The 14,142-nt window shown below is 49.9% G+C and overlaps 1 long non-coding RNA gene across 1 annotated transcript in view; it reads left to right on the forward strand.

Moving 5' to 3' along the window:
• The window catches only part of LOC144798878 (uncharacterized), a 281,061-nt gene that overhangs the window by 22,409 nt on the left and 244,510 nt on the right, over positions 1-14,142 (forward strand). The gene's annotated exons all lie outside the window — the stretch shown is intronic.

Consider the following 14,142-nt stretch of genomic DNA (forward strand, 5'->3'; position numbering starts at 1 on the left):
TCCAGTGCACCAATGGCACAGTGCTTTCTGGATCCAGTGCATCAATGGCACAGTGTTTTCTGGATCCAGTGCATCAATGGTACAGTGCTTTCTGGATCAAGTGCACCAATGGCACAGTGTTTTCTGGATACAGTGCACCAAGGGCACGGTGCTTTCTGGATCCAGTGCAACGATGGCACAGTGCTTTCTGGATCAATTGCACTGAGGGCACAGTGCTTTCTGGATCAATTGCACTGAGGGCACAGTGCTTTCTGGATCAAGTGCACCAATGGCACGGTCCTTACTGGATCCAGCGCACCGAGGGCACAGTGCTTTCTGGAACAATTGCACTGAGGGCACAGTGCTTTCTGAATCCAGTGCACTGAGGGCACAGTGCTTTCTGGATCAATTCCACCAAGTGCACAGTGCTTTCTGGATCAATTGCACCGAGGGCCCAGTGCTTTCTGGATCCAGCACACCGAGGTCACAGGACTTTCGGGGTCAAGTGCACCGAAGGCACAGTGCTTTCTGGATCCAGTGCACCGAGGTCACAGGGCTTTCGGGGTCCAGTGCACCGAAGGCACAGTGCTTTCTGGATCCAGTTCACCGAGGTCAAAGGGCTTTCAGGGTCCAGCGCACCGAGGGCACAGGGCTTTCTGGATCCAGTGCACCAAGGGCATAGTGCTTTCTGCTTCCAGTGCACCGAGGGCACAGTGCTGTCTAGATCCAGCGTACCGAGGGCACAGTGCTGTCTGGATCCAGCGCACCGAGGGCACAGTGATTACTGGATCCAGTGCACCAAGGCCACAGTGCTTTTGGGTTCCAGTGCATCGAGGGTACAGTGCTTTCTGGATGCAGTGCGCCAATGGCACAGTGCTTTCTGGATCCAGTGCATCAATGGCACAGTGTTTTCTTGATCCAGTGCACAGAGGCTCAGTTCTTTCTGGATCCAGTGCACCAATGGCACAGTGCTTTCTGGATCCAGTGCACCAAGGGCACAGTGCTTTCTGGATCAAGTGCAACGATGGCACAGTGCTTTCTGGATCAATTGCACTGAGGGCATAGTGCTTTCTGGATCAAGTGCATCAATGGCACAGTGCTTTCTGGATCCAGCACACCGAGGGCACAGTGCTTTCTGGATCAATTGCACTGAGGGCACAGTGCTTTCTGGATCCAGTGCACCGAGGGCACAGTGGTTTCTGGATCAATTCCACCAAGTGCACAGTGCTTTCTGGATCAATTGCACAAGGGCACAGTGCTTTCTGGATCCAGTGCACCAATGTCACAGGGCTTTCGGGGTCCAGTGCACCGAAGGCACAGTGCTTTCTGGATTCAGTTCACTGAGGTCAAAGGGCTTTCAGGGTCCAGCTCACCGAGGGCACAGGGCTTTCTGCATCCAGTTCACCAAGGGCATAGTGCTTTCTGCTTCCAGTGCACCGACGGCAAAGTGCCTTCTGGATCCAGCGCACCGAGGGCACAGTGCTGTCTGGATCCAGTGCACCGAGGGCAAAGTGCCTTCTAGATCAGACAGGGCACAGAGCTGTCTGGATCCAGTGCACCAATGATACAGTGCTTTCTGGATCCAGCGCACCGAGGGCAAAGTGCCTTCTGGATCCAGCGCACCGAGGGCACAGTGCTGTCTGGATCCAGTGCACCTAGGGCAAAGTGCCTTCTGGATCCAGCGCACCAAGGGCACAGTGCTGTCTGGATCCAGTGCACAGAGAGCACAGTGTTGTCTGGATCCAGTGCATCAATGGTACAGTGCTTTCTGGATCCAGTGCACCGAAGACACAGTGCTTTCTGTATCCAGTGAACCGAAGGCACAGTGCTTTCTGGATCCAGTGCACCGATGTCAGCGGGCTTTCTGAAACAATTGCACAGAGGGCACAGTGCTTTCTGGATCCAGTGCACCGAGGTCAGAGGGCTTTCTGAAACAATTGCACAGAGGGCACAGTGCTTTCTGGATCCAGTGCACCAATGGCACAGTGCTTTCTGGATCCAGTGCACCAAGGGCACGGTGCTTTCTGGATCCAGTGCAACGATGGCACAGTGCTTTCTGGATCAATTGCACTGATGGCACAGTGCTTTCTGGATCAATTGCACTGAGGGCACAGTGCTTTCTGGATCAATTGCACTGAGGGCACAGTGCTTTCTGGATCAAGTGCACCAATGGCACGGTCCTTTCTGTATCCAGCGCACCAAGGGCACAGTGCTTTCTGGATCAATTGCACTGAGGGCACAGTGCTTTCTGGATCAAGTGCACCAATGGCACGGTCCTTTCTGGATCCAGCGCACCGAGGGTACAGTGCTTTCTGGATCAATTGCACTGAGGGCACAGTGCTTTCTGGATCCAGTGCACCGAGGGCACAGTGCTTTCTGGATCAATTCCACCAAGTGCACAGTGGTTTCTGGATCAATTGCACCGAGGGCACAGTGCTTTCTGGATCCAGCACACCGAGGTCACAGGACTTTCGGGGTCCAGTGCACCGAAAGCACAGTGCTTTCTGGATCCAGTGCACCGAGGTCACATGGATTTCGGGGTCCAGTGCACCGAAGGCACAGTGCTTTCTGGATCCATTTCACCGAGGTCAAAGGACTTTCAGGGTCCAGCGCACCGAGGGCACAGGGCTTTCTGGATCCAGTGCACCAAGGGCATAGTGCTTTCTGCTTCCAGTGCACCAAGGGCACAGTGCTGTCTAGATCCAGCGTACCAAGGGCAAGTGCTTACTGGATCCAGTGCACCGAGGCCACAGTGCTTTTGGGTTCCAGTGCATCGAGGGTACAGTGCTTTCTGGATGCAGTGCACCAATGGCACAGTGCTTTCTGGATCCAGTGCATCAATCTCACAGTGTTTTCTGGATCCAGTGCACAGAGGGCACAGTGCTTTCTGGATCCAGTGCACCAATGGCACAGTGCTTTCTGGATCCAGTGCATCAATGGCACAGTGCTTTCTGGATCCAGTGCATCAATGGTGCAGTGCTTTCTGGATCAAGTGCACCAATGGCACAGTGTTTTCTGGATACAGTGCACCAAGGGCACAGTGCTTTCTGGATCCAGTGCAACGATGGCACAGTGCTTTCTGGATCAATTGCACTGAGGGCACAGTGCTTTCTGGATCAATTGCACTGAGGGCACAGTGCTTTCTGGATCAAGTGCACAAATGGCACGGTCCTTACTGGATCCAGCGCACCGAGGGCACAGTGCTTTCTGGATCAATTGCACGGAGGGCACAGTGCTTTCTGAATCCAGTGCACCGAGGGCACAGTGCTTTCTGGATCAATTCCACCAAGTGCACAGTGCTTTCTGGATCAATTGCACCGAGGGCACAGTGCTTTCTGGTTTCAGCACACCGAGGTCACAGGACTTTCGGGGTCAAGTGCACCGAAGGCACAGTGCTTTCTGGATCCAGTGCACCGAGGTCACAGGGCTTTCGGGGTCCAGTGCACCGAAGGCACAGTGCTTTCTGGATCCAGTTCACCGAGGTCAAAGGGCTTTCAGGGTCCAGCGCACCGAGGGCACAGGGCTTTCTGGATCCAGTGCACCAAGGGCATAGTGCTTTCTGCTTCCAGTGCACCGAGGGCACAGTGCTGTCTAGATCCAGCGTACCGAGGGCACAGTGCTGTCTGGATCCAGCGCACCGAGGGCACAGTGATTACTGGATCCAGTGCACCAAGGCCACAGTGCTTTTGGGTTCCAGTGCATCGAGGGTACAGTGCTTTCTGGATGCAGTGCACCAATGGCACAGTGCTTTCTGGATCCAGTGCATCAATGGCACAGTGTTTTCTTGATCCAGTGCACAGAGGGCTCAGTTCTTTCTGGATCCAGTGCACCAATGGCATAGTGCTTTCTGGATCCAGTGCACCAAGGGCACAGTGCTTTCTGGATCAAGTGCAACGATGGCACAGTGCTTTCTGGATCAATTGCACTGAGGGCACAGTGCTTTCTGGATCAAGTGCATCAATGGCACGGTGCTTTCTGGATCCAGCACACCGAGGGTACAGTGCTTTCTGGATCAATTGCACTGAGGGCACAGTGCTTTCTGGATCCAGTGCACCGAGGGCACAGTGGTTTCTGGATCAATTCCACCAAGTGCACAGTGCTTTCTGGATCAATTGCACGAGGGCACAGTGCTTTCTGGATCCAGTGCACCAATGTCACAGGGCTTTCCGGGTCCAGTGCACCGAAGGCACAGTGCTTTCTGGATCCAGTTCACTGAGGTCAAAGGGCTTTCAGGGTCCAGCTCACCGAGGGCACAGGGCTTTCTGCATCCAGTTCACCAAGGGCATAGTGCTTCCTGCTTCCAGTGCACCGACGGCAAAGTGCCTTCTGGATCCAGCGCACTGAGGGCACAGTGCTGTCTGGATCCAGTGCACCGAGGGCAAAGTGCCTTCTAGATCCAGCGCACCAAGGGCACCGTGCTGTCTAGATCCAGCGTACAGAGGGCACAGTGCTGTCTGGATCCAGCGCACCGAGGGCACAGTGCTTACTGGATCCAGTGCACCGAGGCCACAGTGCTTTTGGGTTCCAGTGCATCGAGGGTCCAGTGCTTTCTGGATGCAGTGCACCGAGGCCACAGGGCTTTTGGGGTCCAGTGCATCGAGGGCACATTGCTTTCTGGATGCAGTGCACAGAGGGCACAGCGCTTTCTGGATCAAGTGCACAGAGAGCAACAAGCTTTCTGGATACAGTGCACCGAAAAAACAGCTTTATAGATGCAGTGCACAGAGAAAACAGTGCTGTCCGGATCCAGCGCACCAAGGGCACAGTGCTGTCCGGATCCACTGCACCGAGAGCACAGTGCTTTCTGGATCCAGCGCACCGAGGGCACAGGGCTTTTGGGGTCCAGTGCATCGAGGGCACAGTGCTTTCTGGATACAGTGCACCGAGGGCACAGTGTTCTCTGGACCCAGTCCCCCGAGGCCACTGGGCTTTCTGGATCCCGTGCATCGAGGGCACAGTGCTTTCTGGATACAGTGCACAGAGGGCACAGTGCTTTCTGGATCCAGTGCACAGAGGGCACAGTTCTTTCTGGATCGATTGCACAGAGGGCACAGGGCTTTCTAGATCGATTGCACAGAGGGCACAGGGCTTTCTGGATACAGTGCACCGAAAATACAGTTCTTTCTGGATCCAGTGCATCAAGGGCACAGTGCTTTCTGGATCCAGTGTATAGAGGGCAGAGTGCTTTCTGGATACTGTTCCGAAAACACAGTGCTTTCTTTATCCAGTGCATTGAGGGCACAGTGCTTTCTGGATCCAGTGCATCGAGGGCACAGTGCTTTCTGGATCCAGTGCACAGAGGACAGAGTGCTTTCCAGTGCATTAAGGGCACAGTGCTTTCTGGATCGAGCGCACAGAGGGCACAGTGCATTCAGGATCCCATGCATTGAGGACACAGTGCTTTCTGGATTCAGTGCACTGAGAGCACAGTGCCTTCTGGATCCAGTGCACCAAGGGAATAGTTATGTCTGGATCCTGTGCACCGAGGGCACAGTCCTTTCTGGAACTAGTGCACAGAGGGCATAGTGCTGTCTTGATCCAGTGCACCAAAGGCACTGTGATTTCTGGGTCCAGTGCACTGAGGGCACAGTGCTTTCTGGATCCAGTGCACCAAGGGCATAGTGATTTCTGGGTCCACTGCACTGAGGGCACAGTGCTTTCTGCATCAATTGCACTGAGGGCAGAGGACTTTTAGGGTCCAGTGCACCAAAGGCACGGTGTTGTCTGGATCCAGTGCACCGATGGCACAGGGAACCGAGGCCGCAGGGATTTGTGGTCCAGTGCATCGAGGGCACAGTGCTTTCTGGATCCAGTGCACCGAGGGCACAGTGCTTTCTGGATCAATTGTACGCAAGGGCACAGTGCTTTCTGGCTCAATTGCACTGAGGGCACAGTGCTTTCTGGATCAATTGCACAGAGGGCAAAGTGCCTTCTGGATCCATGGCACCAAGGTCACAGGGCTTTCTGGATCTAGTGCACTGAGGTCACAGGGCTTTTGGGGTCCAGTGCACCGAAGGCACAGTGCTTTCTGGGGATCCAGTGCACATAGGGCATAGCGCTGTCTGGATCCAGTGCACAGAGGGCACAGTGCTTTCTGGATGCAGTGCACCAAGGGCATAGTGCTTTCCGGATCCAGTGCACAGAGGGCACAGTGCTTTCTGGATGCAGTGCTCCGAGGGCATAGTGCTTTCTGGATCCAGTGCACTGGGCTCATAGTGCTGTCTTTATCCAGTGCACCAAGGGCACAGTGCTTTCTGAATCCATTGCACCAAGAGCACAGTACTTTCTGGATCCAATGCACTGAGGGTACTGTGCTTTCTGGGTCCAGTGCCCGGAGAGCCTGGTCTGTCTGATCCAGTGCACCAAGGGTACAGTGCTTTCTGGATCCCATGTTTTGAGGGCACAGGGCTTACTGGATCCAGTGCACTGAGGGCATAGTACTGTCTGGGTCTAGTGTACCGAGGGCACAGTGCTTTGTGGATCAAGTGAATCAGGGCCTTAGTGCTTCCTGGATCCAGTGCACCAAGGGCACTGTGATTTCTGGATCCTGTGCACTGAGGGCACAGAGCTTTCTGGATCCAGTGCACCGAAGGCATAGTGCAGTCTCGATCCAGTTCACAGAGGGTACAGTGCTTTCTGGGTGTAGTACACAGAGGACACAGTGCATTCTTAATCTCATGCATTGAGGGCATAGTGCTTCCTGGATCCAGTGCACCGAGAGCACAATTCTTTCCAAGTATAGTGCACCGAGGTCCTCATTCTGTCTGGATCCAGTGCACCGAGGGCATAGTGCTTTGTGGATCGAGACCTTAGTGCTTTATGGATCCAGTGCACTGTGGGCACTGTGATTTCTGGATCAAGTGCACAGTGCTTTCTGGATCCAGTGCACCTAGTGTAGTACTGAAAATTCTGGACCCGTGTTATAAACATCATCGTAGCATGACGAATTTGATATCAGAAGACGGAGAATGGCTAGTAGTCTATGTACAAGCATTTTCGTCATGTTCGAGTGACGATTTCACTCTTAAACCGTAGTTTTCGTCCTGAACCCTCGGCTTCCATTTTGTGTACGGCAGCCATTTTGTGAGTTGCCCTCACATAGGCCAATGACTAAGGACAAACTCGCTTCTGAAGGACACATACACCTTTGCTGACTTCCCTGTGACCTGGCCGAGCTGACTCCACTGCCCAAGGCCAAACCTGTTTGGTCATTTCCCTTCCCAGTGGCCGAACAAGATAGTATCAAGGCACAACATGCCATAAACCTTTCATCGCACACAAACCACGCCAAATCTTGCACACACCTGTCCCTGTTTCCTACTTTATGACTTGTTTTACCAGGAGGAGGTGCCCGATTTTATTGGGGGTCCGTCGATATCTGATGAGAAAACTGGGCCTTGCCGGATAATTTATTGTGGGCTGGACAAACTGAAATATGGGCTTGTCATCATGACTCTGCTTTTCCTTTGTAGTTAAAACATGTGAATGATCAACCGAAACGTAAAGAATGTTTGCCTAAAGTGTAATATTTTGTATAAAAAGAGAAGGCTGGCTTTGTAAGATTGAGCAGTCTCCTGAGAATATACACCGTGTTGTACTTGTAGGACGCCTGTTACTTGGTTGCAGCCAATAAATTCGATCTTTGACTTCACCTAGAAGACTCTGTGTTTCTGTAGTCTGAAACAGGAAGTACCCGAAGTCTTAGGGTGTTGTCCCTGGCACCGCTGGGTTACCGGTTCGGTACCGGTTCTGAAAAACCCAGTACTTCAGTTGGCGCCCCACGTGGGGCGATATCAGCGGTACCGGTCCAAGCCAGAGGTTCGTGAGGAGCTTCGTGTGAAAATTCTGGAGGAAGGCCGCCACTTCATCGACCCCTGCATGTCGACGTGGTCCGAAAGTCTTTGTTGCGAGGTTCCCCGCTTCCCGACGGCTACGAAGGACTGCTGCCCTGACTATCGCCCTGTTTTGGACCCTTGACGTTTGGTAGAGCGAAACGATAGACGAGTCTTCTGATGACGTCATCGATACCTCAGTTAAGTATAAGTGGAGCGTCTCCCAGTCCTTAGTTTGGTTCTTAGTTTGGGTATCCCTTCGGGATCTTTGATTTGGAACTTGCAAGTACCAAAGCCGAAGGACTCGTGTATTCACGAGAATATCGTATTCGATAATCCTTTGAAGTTTGAAGCTAGACTAGAGAGCGAAGATACCTGGTCTTAGCAGACTTGGAAATTTGTTTTGTCTTGGTTGTAATAATAGGGATTCCCGATTGGAGGACTCGTGTCCGGTTCCTCCGATTGGAACTCCGACCTATGAATTATATGTGAAACATGGAGTAGGCCCCATCACATACAATGAAGTGTGGATCCGATACACCAGAAAGGATGGTGTTTTAAAATGGCCCCAATATGGTAGCTTTGACACGGAAATACTAGATAACCTCGAGGTCAAACTCTTCAAGAAGAAAGCCCGGCCGGCGATGTTTGACTCTTTCCGCCTATGGCGTAAGGAAGCCAAACAGAAGGAAATTAAATTAGAGAAGAAAAATAAGAGAGAAAGGGGTATCTCGATAATGCAAGCTGCTATGCAGTTTAAAGATAACGAAGAGGAACAGATGAGTGAGCAGTTGCACAGGCAACGTAAAATGGTGATCGATAAATGCTATCCAGTTTTGCCGCCTCTTCAGCAAGATACAGCAAAAGAACTTGAAAAAGCTCCCCTAATGTCGCATTTATTGAGTTCGCCACCCCCCTATGCGCAAAATGCTACGGCACCTCCGCAACCTTTAACTGCGCAACCTTTGGTTATCGTGCCTCCTGCTCCTCCACAGCATCCAGCACTTTTTCAGCTGGTTCCTATTCCTCCGGTGCAACCTCCTCAAGGATCACCGCCTTTGACGTCTGCTTTGCCTTTACTTCCTACAACTTTAACTACTATATCGACTCCCACTCCTGGTATTCCTTCTGACACTGCCTCTGCATCTGCCTTGCCTCACCCTGCTTTTCCGCTTGTCTTTTCATCGACTTCTCCCTCTGTCCGACAAAGAGTGACTAGCACTGTCACAAGTCTTCTATATCCGTTCTTTGGGGCGACAAGTACGACCCCTACCTCAGAGCGTACACAGTTGCATAGTCAACTGCCTGATTCTAGAGAGAAGGAAACGTTGAATTATTTGGCACGTAAATGGGTTACTGACTCAACGGGTTATGACCTAGAGTCTGTTATGGATGTCTTCTATCAGTGGGATGCACCGAAACAGAGATACGTTTTTGAGAAAATGTGCGTTTTTCTGTGTGAGGATTTAGGGGAAAATGATTTGGAGCCTAATCCACCCGAGTTGAGTCGCGTACGGTTTGAATTTGAAAAGCGGACAATTGTGGGTTCCGATGTTGAGAAAGCGGTTGCAACGTTGTTATCCTTCAGGAGTGAAGGCGTTTCTCGCTCGTTGTTTGATTCCTCTGTTAAGAAGAAGGTGAGACAATATCCCATGAGAGAAGTTCCTCCTGTATGGAAGGAAGCAGTTCAGGCTGATGCCGCTCATAACATTGATGCTGTTCCAGCACATTTTCAGCGTGTTTGGGTACATGTCCCATGGAAGCGAGCCGAAGTTTTGGCCCTTAAACAGACATTGCCTGATCCCCGTAAGAATCCTGCAGGGTATTACAAAGAGTTGTCACAGACTGCAGGTTCATGCATTATGAATTTAGCGGACATCGATATGTTGTTTGGGAATGTTGTTCCACAGCCTTTATGGGGAAAGATTCGCCATGCAGATCATGATCAAGAGTTAGGTGACTCATGGGCTAATATTACTGCTGCAGATGGCCGACAAGTTGGTGGTGCTAAACCCGAGCCTTTAATAGCAGACCTCCCTGGTAGGATCATTAATTACATGAAAACTCTAATGCCTGCGATGCGTGTGAATTGGGATCAACTGTCTGCGTGTAAGCAGAAGAAAGATGAAACGGTGTCGGATTTCTTCACCAGGTTTGAAGAAACCCCTTATTTTAACGACAGGTTGTGGTGAAAACTTGCTAGGGTTGGATTTGTTGAAAAGATTGTATGCGACTTTGTATTGTTCTCCTTCGGGAGTACAACTTACACTAGGTAGGAAAGTGATCTCTCCAATGTATTTGTCAAAGGACAAACTTCCGACAGAATTGTCGTTTCTTCCCGATATTCTTTGGGCTACTGGTCCTAACGATGTGGGTCTTTTGGAAATACCGCCGTATGTTGTGACATTGAAAGCAAATGTGAAAATGCCACGCATTCCCCAATACAAGATCTCTAGTGAAGGTGAGAAAGCGTTGCTAGCGATCATTTACGATTTGATTGAAAAAGATGTAATTGAATAGACAAGAGGTAACGTTTGCAATAGTCCGGTTCTGCCTGTTTTGAAACGTACTGATCCTTCCCAACCACCCGTGTACAGGTTCGTGATTGATCTCAGAGAGGTGAATAAAATAGTTGTGCCACAATTTCCAGTTGTTCCTGATATCACTGCACTATTGACCATGATTCCAGCTTCTGCTACTTGGTTTTCGGTGATTGACTTGAAAAATGCGTTCTTCAGCATCCCGATTGCCGAGGAGAGCAGGGATATTTTTGGCTTCAGTTTAGGAGGACGAAGCTTCCGCTTCAAACGCGCTCCCCAGGGCTACTGTGAAAGCCCATCGATATATAGTCAGGCTTTAAAAACACAGCTTGATACAATTGTTTTACCTGATGGCGCTACCCTTATTCAGTACGTTGATGATTTGCTTGTTGCTGCAGATACTGAAGAATTCTGTAAAGATGCCACGTTGTCGTTGTTGCGTCATTTGTGTGATTTGCACCACAGAGTGTCTCTTTCGAAATTGCAATATTTTCGACAAGAAGTGACCTACCTAGGTCACCTCTTATCGAAGGAGGGAAGGAAACTGACCCCAGAAAGAATTCAGGCAATAGCGAAATTGAGTGTGCCAAGGACACAGAGAGAAGTGCGTGCTTTCTTGGGCATCACATCATATTGCAGACAATGGATACCGAATTTTTCTCTGTTGGCCAAACCTCTGGTGGCATTGACTTGTAAAGATACACCGAATCCCATTCCGTGGTCTGAAGAGTGTCAGAAAAGTTTTTCCGAATTGCACAATGCATTATGTTCGGCTCCTGTGTTGGGTACCCCCGACTACAGTAAGCCCTTTACATTGTATGTTCATGAGAAAGAGGGTTGTGCATTGTCAGTGTTGACACAGTTATTCGGAGACAAGCAGCGTCCATGTGCATATTTTTCGACGACTTTGGATCCGGTAGCTAAAGCATTGCCGAGTTGTTTGAGAGCCACAGCGGCAGCAGCTGTTTCTATTCGACAGTCTGCTGGTTTAGTGATGAACAATACATTGATTGTGATGGTTCCACATGCAGTGGACACATTGTTAAACAGGACCAAGACACAGCACTTAACTAGTGCTTGGTTGACAGGTTACGAGTTGGCACTGTTAGCGAGTCATGTTCACATAAAAAGATGCAACACGCTTAATCCAGCTACGTTGTTGCCGATTGTAGCAGCATGATTGTTTTCTCAGGACAGAAGAAGAGACGAAAGGGAGAATAGACCTTCAGGACACTCCGCTTGTGAAGTGTGATGGTACATTATGGGTGGACGGTTCATGCTTCAAGCTTCCGAATGGAGATACGACTGCAGCATATGCTGTCACAACTTTGCATACGATTGTTGAAGCTGCACGTATCCCACATAATTCAGCTCAAGCAGCAGAGTTGATTGCGCTGTGTGTTGTCGAAAGGAATGAAAGTGACCATTTATACCGACAGCCAGTATGCATTTGGTGTGGCTCACAGTTTTGGACGATTGTGGAAAGAACGTGGGTTTCTGACTTCGCATGGAGCTAAGATTCAGCATGATCAGATGGTGAATGAGCTTCTTGAATCCCTTACTTTGCCTTTGCAAGTTGCGAGTGTGAAATGCAGTGCACACAAGAAGGTGACGGATGATGTTGGTCGTGGAAATGCATTTGCTAATGAAGTCGCCAAAGAAACAGCAAGGGATGTGATGAGTCGAATGTATGTTGCGGGCCCTGCAAGATGGATTGGTGACGTTGGAATGTGTGAAGACACGATAGAGAGTGTGAAGTCGATTCAAGCTGAAGCCACAGAGAAAGAATTGAGTGTGTGGAGAGAAAGTACGGGTAAATTGGATGCAAATGGTTGTTGGGTTGAGTTGTCAGAGCATCAGCGATGGTTGTTACCCGATGCGTACGTGCTTGCAGTGGTTACAATGGCCCATGGAATGGCTCACATCAGTGTGAAAGGGATTTGTAAGTTGTTGGCCCCGGTATGGCAAAATGCTGGAATTCCTAAGTGTGCGGAGAATGTGGTCAAGAATTGCATGGTGTGTCTGAAGTACAATCCTGGTAGGGGAACCCCAACTCCAGCTGGTCATTTTGCGCCTCCTACGTATCCGTTTGAGGTTTTGCAGCTAGATTTCATCCACATGGAAAGGTGCAACAATTTGAAATACGTACTTGTTGTTGTTTGTGCCTTTTCAAGATGGATAGAAGCATATCCCCTGAAAGACAACACTGCCTTATCCACGGCTAAAGCCCTTGTGAAAGAATTCTTCCCTAGATTTGGAATGCCGAGAATGGTCTGGAGTGACAATGGGAGTGAATTTGTGGGTCAAGTGATGAAGAAAGTATGCGAAGGGCTAGGCATCCACCAGAAATTTCACGCTGCAAATCACCCCCAATCAGCTGGACAAGTAGAATGCTACAATGGCACGTTAAAACTTAAACTGGCCAAAATTCAAGCGAGCTCTGGTCTTAAATGGCCTGACGCTCTGCCTTTGGCACTCCTATCAACCAGAATGACTGTGCATTCGCGAGTGTGACTTAGTCCGTATGAGATTGTGTTCGGCCGACCGGCCAACATATGGGGAGTGCCAAGGCCGACGAAATTCAGTGAAATCGAACACCCTGTACTGCTTGACTATTTGTATGAATTGACGGCTAAATTGCGTGTTTTACACCAACAGGTTCACGATACTCTGCCTCAGGTCTCTGAAGCTCCAGGACACCCAATCAATCCTGGATCCTGGGTGCTGGTAAAACATTTTCAGCGAACGAAGAACGACCAGCCCCGGTGGACCGGCCCTTACCTCGTCCTTCTGTCAACAAGATCAGCTGTTCGAGTGGAAGGAAAGAAGCACTGGATCCACGGGGTACACTGCAAGAGGGTACCTTTGCCTCTGCCGTACGACCAGTGGGTCCAGGAGGGCGTCGCTGACTCAGAGACTGAAACTGTGTCTCGATTTCTGCCTTTCAGTGATGCACGTATAAAAGGAACAATTACAGAGAAAGAAAGTGACAATCTCTTGCAAGCAGCTGTGCCGCCGTCAATTCGATTGGACACTACAGAGCCTAAACTCATTTTCCAAGATCAGACAGTACCTGAAAAGAAAAGATATAATCTGAGGCCGAGAATTATGAACTAATAAAACTATTCCTTTTCTTTGCTATTTTCGGAAGTGCAGCTCTCCCATCTGAGAAACTCTTTTTTTATTTTTGTTTTTCGAACCACCATCCGGGTTCCGCTGTAGGGTCGCGGTTGCCCAAAGTCTTTGGGGTGCAGCTGAAGACGTTAGGTCGACAGTACTGGTTGGTCTAAGGGAGTTGCCCTGGACTCACAGAAGCATTCCTTAGCATAGAACACCCTACCATCGCGAGCAGCATTTTAGAGAGGATGGAGTTTTTCGAGATGGAGAGACCTGCCAAAACTACGAACTTTAAGGCCAGAATATGTAGACTGATGACCACGAAACGCTTTTTGATAATATGTATTTTTATGTTATTAAGTGTAATGATGTTTTTTATAGGATATGTTTTATTCTCGTTTCAAGTGACATTTGCACCCACTACATCGCCCATACCTCCTCCTTCCACTGTTTCCTCACATTCTTTTCAACCTCTTCCTGAACACGAATCCACTAGGAGATTAGAGTTTATTAATAACTCCTTCGTTCAGCTTTTGCACCAACACCAACTAGTAATGAACACGATTAACTGTTGGGTGTGTGGTCTTATGCCTCACACCACGGATAAAGGTATTCCTCATCTGGTCCTGCCATAATGGTTCTGTGTGGGCATACAGAACGATGTTCATCTACGC

Source organism: Lissotriton helveticus, chromosome 12 (genome assembly GCF_964261635.1).
Source record: "Lissotriton helveticus chromosome 12, aLisHel1.1, whole genome shotgun sequence".
NCBI lineage: Eukaryota > Metazoa > Chordata > Amphibia > Caudata > Salamandridae > Lissotriton > Lissotriton helveticus.